The sequence below is a fragment of the Phacochoerus africanus genome, chromosome 10, assembly GCF_016906955.1.
Source record: "Phacochoerus africanus isolate WHEZ1 chromosome 10, ROS_Pafr_v1, whole genome shotgun sequence".
NCBI classification, from domain to species: Eukaryota; Metazoa; Chordata; class Mammalia; order Artiodactyla; family Suidae; genus Phacochoerus; species Phacochoerus africanus.
Genome location: NC_062553.1, coordinates 99,692,449 through 99,700,764, shown reverse-complemented (window position 1 = coordinate 99,700,764; position 8,316 = coordinate 99,692,449).

Below are 8,316 nucleotides of genomic sequence, written 5' to 3'. Positions count from 1 at the left end.
CTGTCGTAGGAGAAGTGGACTGAGGGCGTTGCCCAGGTTGGTGAGTAGAGGGAAAGCAAACTTTTCCAACTGGCTGGAAAAAGTCCTGATAGGCTCTCATTCCTATAACCGGTAGTTCTCTCTGCAAGAGGTGACATGTCACCCTCCCCCCGGGACTTTTCCCTTTAGGGTGAAATTTGACAGTGAGGTTGATGTCTGTCTTTCCTTCTTAGAGCTTGGTTTCACTCACATCACAACATTGCCTGTTTAACTCCCCTGCACTCTAGGGCAGAGATCATGGGAGATGACACAGCTCTTTAGGAAAAACTTTGGCATGAAGGATCACAATCCTTAAAAGTATTCATAGACTTCTATCTCATACTCTTACTTCCAAAAATCTATCTTAAAGAAGTAATTCTAAATGTCATTAAAGACTCAGGCATAAAATATTCATCATCGAGCTGTATAATTTATAATTGCGTAATATTGGAAGCAAACTAAATGTCCAGAACTAGGGGAATGGTGAAGTCATAGTAGATTGAGATGATGAAATATTGTGTTAACAAATGGTATTAAAGGGTTTGAAATAAAAACTTGGGGAGTTCCCGTCGTGGCGCAGTGGTTAACGAATCCGACTAGGAACCATGAGGTTGCGGGTTCGGTCCCTGCCCTTGCTCAGTGGGTTAACGATCCGGCGTTGCCGTGAGTTGTGGTGTAGGTTGCAGACGTGGCTCGGATCCCGCGTTGCTGTGGCTCTGGCGTAGGCTGGTGGCTACAGCTCCGATTCAACCCCTAGCCTGGGAACCTCCATATGCCGTGGGAGCGGCCCAAGAAATAGCAACAACAACAACAACAACAAAAGACAAAAAAAAAAAAAAAAACTTGGAAAATGTTTATCTTGCAAAATGGTATGTGGAAAAAGCAAGATACAAAATTGATTATATGATATATTTTTATCTCTGTAATCAAAAAATGAATAGAAAAATATTTGAAAAGAAATACTCCAAAATGTTAACAGTGGTATTTCTGGATGCTGGGATTCTTTCATGTTCGTATTCATTTATTATTTTTTATCAATATGCTTTTATTATTAGAGTAAAATATGATTGGAATATAAAACCTGTTTTAAAAAATCAAGCTCTTATTCATCTCATAATGTTTCTTAGGAAGCTGTTCATGATCATGGTTTGTTGGGCTATGCTAATATGCTTTTCAAGTTTTCTGCCAAAGATTTCTTAAGAATCATCAGTTTTCTTCTCCTCATGACAATGGAGCTAACTAGACCATTCCCTGCAGTAACTGCAAACAGCCATCAGCTCCTGAAATTTTAATTAATTCTAACATTCTGCCATAATTACATACAGCTCTTTTAAGCCTCAAAGTTTCCAATAAATCCAGAGTAAACTCTAGAGAAGAAGTGTGATGTGGGTGGTTTGTCTTCTTCAATATCCTGACCCTTTCTCAAGACTTGTCCAGTTTTCACTAGCAGCGTCTTTCTCAGTACATCCCTCTGCCTGTTTGTTTGCCTCCCATTGGCTTCTTTCTGGACTCCCCGGGATGTTCCCCTTGTCCAAGAGTAAATAAGTAATCCTTATTTTCTAGCTCTGCTGCCTGGTCACCTCCCCAGTTCATTTTCCACTAAAAATGATTTACAAAATCTTTTTCATGTCTTTGGTGTGTTAATTTTTGCTAAAGTAAAATAATACCTACATATTGCTAATGGATAAAGTGCTGCCTCCTACACCTGCATACCATACGTATTTATTGAGGCACTTGCAATGTAGTAGAAAAAGTAATGGATTTATAAATTAATATTTATTTTGTGTAGTTTTTAAATGAAACACATCTATAGCCTCACACAGTTACCTTACGTGTGCTTGTGTGTATGGTGAGAACATAAGGTTTACTCTCTCAGCAAATTTCAAGTACTAATACAGCATTATTAACTATAACCACCGAGTTGTATATTACATCCTCATAACTTATTCATCTTATAACTAATGGTTTGTACCCTTCGACCATCTAATGCTTTACATTCAGTAAACTATGTAATAATTTAGAACAATTATCAAAAGATGGCTGCACAACTTGAATTAGAATATGACTAAAGCATTGCTTGATTTACTTTTTACTTGAGAAAGATAAATAATAAACTGATTTCTTCCGAAATTTTATCCAGTTTGGAAACAGTCTAAAAAGGTGAAAAATCACAAATTCTTCATAGCATGACTTTAAGAAAGCAACTCTGGTTGGCTTTTCAAAAACCTGGCATTAGAAATCCCAGCATCAAAAGAAAGAAAAAAAAAAAAGAGTTCCCATTGTGGCTCAGTGGTTAACAAATTCTACTAGGAACCATGGGGTTCCGGGTTTGATCTCTGGCCTCACTCAGTGGGTTAAGGATCCAGCATTGCCGTGAGGTGTGGTGTAGCTCGCAGACGTGGCTCGGATCCCACGTTGCTGTGGCTCTGGCATAGGCTGGCAGCTACAGCTCCGATTAGACCCCTAGCTTGGGAACCTCCATATGCCACAAGTGCAGCCCTAGAAAAGACAAAAAAAAAAAAAAAGAAAGAAATCCCAGCATTAAGGACAAACTTTTTCCTTTGCACTCTTGGAATGTTAGATAACATCTCTAACATTTGTCAAACTACCTGATGAAAATAACATTAATGAGTAACTTGACTCTTACCTGCATGAATCAGAGTTTGAGGAAGTTGAGACTAATCATTGTCAACATAATTAAATGATTTTATAAATCCTGATAATAGCATCAAACAATAATATAGTGCTAGGCAATATTCTAAATACTTGCCATTTATTAACTCATTTGATCCTCAAATAACCCCATTTGACAGTTGAGGGAACAGGCACAGAAAGTTTAAATAAGTAGCCCAAGATCACACAGATCATGGCAAAGCCAAGACAGAAACTGAGACAATCTGACTCTAAAGTCTATGCCTTTACCCATTGTATTTTGTTTTTCAAAGAGATTATATCAATAAGGTAACACATGGGGCTGGGCTTACTTAAATATGCTGTCTACATACGGGAGCTAATTCTAATTAAATATATCAAATCAGTTTTATACTCACTGAAACCTTCTCTGTCTGCTCTCATGTCCCATTGATAAGTTAAGTGAAATTTGACAATCTATACTGTTATTTCATAGTTTTTAGAAGTTTTGCCTTTTATTTCCCCCCATGAGACCATGGAAAATTGAAATTCAATGGATGTTCTTATTCTAGTTCTAATTCTTTTGGCATTCAGAACTTTTGCGCAGTTCTTAGAGTTTAGGCAATGTTCACTAGAATGCTTTTTGAATCAATGGATCAATGATAATTGCAATGAATGATATTAAAATATTTGAGAGGGTTCAATAACTAGAATCAAATTTCTTTGCTCAACTTCTGAAGTAATGACCCCAAAGATAAAAGATTCATCATTTGGAAGGTAAAAGTTCAACTCTGATATTTTAAGCTGATATTGAAGAACATAGTTTATGTGTGGTGACAGACATAAGATTGAAAAGCACTTAATATTTTATATTATCTATTGCTATGTAAAAATTACATCAAGACTTAGATGCTTAAATAGCAATAAACACTTATTCTGTTGCATTTTTTACAGATGAGGAATTCAGAAGGACTTAGCAGGGTGGTTCTGGCTCAGGGTGATGTTGCAGTCCAGATGTTGGCTTGGGCCACAGCTGAGAGCTTGACTGGGGTTAGAGGATTTGATTCCAAGAGAACCCAGTCATATCACTGACAAGTTGATGCTGGCTTTTGGCAGCAGACCTTGGCTTCTTTCCCTTTGACTATTTGAATGTTTTCACTATGTTTACAGCCAGCTTCCCCTAAAGTGGGTAACCCAAGAAAGAGTGAGATCGAAGATATAGTTTCTTTTATGGCTTTGCCTCAGACGTTACATGTCATTTTTGCATTATCTTATCGACTTTACAAGTCATCTGGTTTCAAGGTGGGAGGGGACCGCACACTGGGATGAATTCCCTGGGGCCATGAATCATTGGTGGTTTTGTTGGGTGCTGGCTACCAAGCCTTCCATGACTAGCAGTCTTGAACTGGAATAAGCCTCCTCCATCAGCTGCCAAGCCTGCCCCTAGGAAAACACAGTAGAGGAAACACACAGGGCTCACTGCAAAAACAGAGAAGGAGAGGCTAAACTCTGAGTCCATAACAAGTATCTACCACACTTCACCATTAATGACCTATTTATTTATTTGGTGGTTTACCTCAGCAACTCAGTTATAAGCTGTAGGGATCAGGAACTCATTTGCCTTGGACGCCACTGAATGTCCAGCACTCAGAGTGGCCCCTCGTACAACACAATCTGGTCGAATCTTGAATGAACAAAGGAATGTGGTCATGATCAGCATCCTCACATTAGAAATTTCTGAAATCAGGAGTTCCCGTTGTGGCGCAGTGGTTAACGAATCCAACTAGGAACCATGAGGTTGCGGGTTCGGTCCCTGCCCTTGCTCAGTGGGTTGACGATCCGGCGTTGCCGTGAGCTGTGGTGTAGGTTGCAGATGCGGCTCGGATCCTGAGTTGCTGTGGCTCTGGCGTAGGCTGGTGGCTACAGCTCCGATTCAACCCCTAGCCTGGGAACCTCCATATGCCGTGGGTGCGGCCCAAGAAATAGCAACAACAACAACAACAAAAAAGACAAAAGACCGAAAAAAAAAAAAGAAAAAGAAAAGAAATTTCTGAAATCCATTTGTTGATGGAATGTATTCTCTTCAGTAGCTTCAGGACTTAAATTCTACCCATACCTCTATGCATGCCTTAATCTTCCCTGTTTAAAACTTTGAAAACAATTAGCTTGTTATGATCATTATAAAAAAATAAATAAATAAAACTTTGAAAACAATAAGTGCAAAATAATGTAAGTTGATAATTCACAGCAGTACCTGTGGGGGATTATTTTATAATACCATCCTTATTAATGGCCAACTTAAATCTTTGTCATGTGGAAGATGTTCTTAGGTACAGACACAGAAACGGTAGCTGATAAGATCTTTTTTTTTTTTTTTTAAAGCCACAACCTCGGCATATGGAGGTTCCCAGGTTAGGGGTCTAATCAGAGCTGTTGCTGTGGGCCTACGCCAGAGCCATAGAAATGCCAGATCCAAGCCGCATCTGCGACCTACACCACAGCTCACGGCAATGCCAGATCCCTAAACCACTGAGCAAGGGCAGGGATCAAACCCACAACCTCATGGTTCCTAGTTGGATTCATTTCTGCTGTGCCATGATGGGAACTCCTGATAAGATCTATCTTTGATCAAAGGACAAAAAGTCCTGTTTAAAAAAAATCTCAAAATGATTCTTATGAAGAAGAACTTGGAAAAGTAACTGCACTGAGTCAATTAGTATCTAGAGAAAAATAAAACCTCTAATTTGCTTGGGATGTTTAGCATCGGAACAAAGAAATGTCCTAAGTGACATCTGAAGAGAGGGATTTGTGGCACTGATTATATCCAGCACTGGTTTACAAAACCCCTTTCCCCCTCATCCCCATTCCATCCTGAAATTTAAATCCAATATATTTTGAAGTTCTATAGTCACCTTCTATTCAGTTCTACCAGTAGATTCAAGGCTACTTTTTTTCAAATTTATCTTAGCCTGTATTACCTGTGCTGAGAGGAACATCTGCTTCAAATTTTGAGACATCCAAATATAATGGTGAAAGTAATGAGCTTAATAGACATGAATTTTATCTGTAGTGTTACCACATCCTTAATTTTACTCTTTTTATCCAACTACAATCTGAGGTTAATAATGCATTATTAGAATTAAATAAGAAAGTCCACATAAAGAGTTTTTTTGTGTGTGTGTCTTTTTGTCTTTTCAGGGCCATACCTACGGCACATGGAGGTTCCCAGGCTAGAGATCTAATCGGAGCTACACTGCTGGCCTACGCCAGAGCCACAGCAATGCCAGATCCAAGCTGTGTCTGCAACCTACCCCACAGCTCATGGCAATGCTGGATCCTTAACCCACTGAGCAAAGCCAGGGATCGAACCCACAACCTCATGGTTCCTAGTTGGATTCATTTCCCCTATGCCATGACTCCTACATAAAGAGATTTTAAATTGGAAAGAACTTTACAAGGTTGGGAACTATTGCGATTGTCTTCACCAAAACTCTGAATTAAGGTGCTAGCTTAAAGGATTTTTTCTGATGAATTTGTATGCTGTGTTAGTGGTAAAATGATCATTTCCCACTTTTAAGGCATTCTTCCATTGTGACACTCTGGCCTTTTACCATACTCTTTCTCTGCTCCAGGTGAACAGAGAGCACTATTCAAACTGTTAAGTTTGGAGAAAGAAACTTAGTCCAAGTTTCTTGGAACCAAGCTGAGTGCTGGACATTCCGTGGTGCCCAATGTAAATGAGACTCTGATGCCCACAGCTTATAACTGAATTGGAAGGGAAGTCATCAAATGAGTAAACAGATTATTAAGTGGTGAAAAATTGTGGTAAATATTTACTATGGACTGAATCATGCCCCCCCATTCATATATTGAAGCCCTAAACCCCCATGACCATATTGGAGATAGGGCCTCCGAGGAGGTGATTTAGATTAATAGAGATCATAATGAAGGAGCCTTTCCAAGGAGAGAAACACCAGAACTCCTTCCTCAACATGTGAGGACACAGTGAGAAGACAGCCACCTGTGAGCTGGAAAGAGAGGTCTCATCAGAACTGCATTGTACCAGCACCTGGATTTCAGATTTCCAGCCTCCAGGATGGCAAGAGAATAAATTCCTGTTGTTTAGGTTTCCAGGCTATGGTATTTTGTTATGGCAGCCTGAGCTAACAGAAACAGTACTATACAAGAAAGTATAGATTTACTTGAAAGACTATAAAGGACCTGCTTTAGATTGGATGATTAGAGAAAGCCTCTCCAAAGAAATGGGAAGGCTGGATCTGAAGAATGAGTAACAGCCAGCTGTGAGCATTGCAGACTGAGGTCACCAGGTTAATAAAGATTTTCCTCCATTTGGTTTGACTCTATATCTGTGAATATAAGGTCAGACAGAATAACAGTCTGTTATCTCTGTTTGGAAAGCCTTTCTAGTTCTTACCATGACATCACTACAGTATTTCTGTTTTAGAGATGTTGTTACACTGAGGAATATTATGGGAGTTTAAATAGGCTCCAAATCAAAACATAAATCTATCAGAAACATCCAGAAAATGCATTGTTTCCAACATATTTTCTAGGCCTAAAATTGGATGATTTCCCATAAAATTTTCATTTGAAAGAATTGTTCCAATGTGTTTACTTGGTTAGTGAAGTTGTTTTGAAAATGACTTTAACCTGTCTTTGGAGAGCAGTTTAAATCTACAAGTCCTTTTATTTTCACTTATATAGGACCTAAAAGAAAGTCTTAACATGTATACATGTTTAATTCAAATAAATTCTTATGGTCATTTTATTACTTTAAAAATATTTTAGAGTTCCCATCATGGTGCAGCAGAAACGAATCCAACTAGGAACCATAAGGCTGAGGGTTCGATCCCTGGCCTCACTCAGAGGGTTAAGGATCTGGCGTTGCCATGAGCTGTGGTATATAGGTCACAGATGCAACTTTGATCCCTCACTGCTGTGGCTGTGGTGCAGGCTGGCAGCTGTAGCTCTGATTAAACCCCTAGCCTAGGAACCTCCATATGCCATGAGTGCAGCCCTAAGAAGAAAAAAAAAAAATTAATTAAGCTCTGCATCTGATGCTTTTAATATAATAAAATCTTAACAAAAATAAGCCTTGATCTATTTTGTTTGTAGCATCTACATCAGATTTTAATTTTTCTGTTTTCTGTATATGTATTTTTAGATGCTAAGTATTACCTTATTCATCTGAGCATTTCCAAATTGTAGCATGGTAATTGACCCATGCAGAGTGTCATATAGTTCATAAAACTTCATAAAGCTTTATTGACATGTCCTTTTTTACTTAAAAAGGTAAATGATGGGTGATTATCTTTTTAAGTAAAATATAACATTGATGGTGGAAAGGTAACTTTCAGGTTTCTATACCAAATGACTGAATGACAAGCTGACAAGCTTTGTGCCATTTTTGTTAAATATGGGGCGATTTTCCCTTGGATAAAATTTGAAGAAGTGCTTTTACTTTATGATACAATATTTTGTTGTTTTGTTGTGATATTTTTGGTTCAAAGAGATAAGGTGACAGTGGTAATTAAGAAACCAGGCAGGGAAATAAAGGGTGTGAGAGTTGGTTCAATTTGTCTCTAGCACTATAATCCATGGGACATATTTGTGGAATTGTTGGAATAAAACTTCTTAATTAGGGAA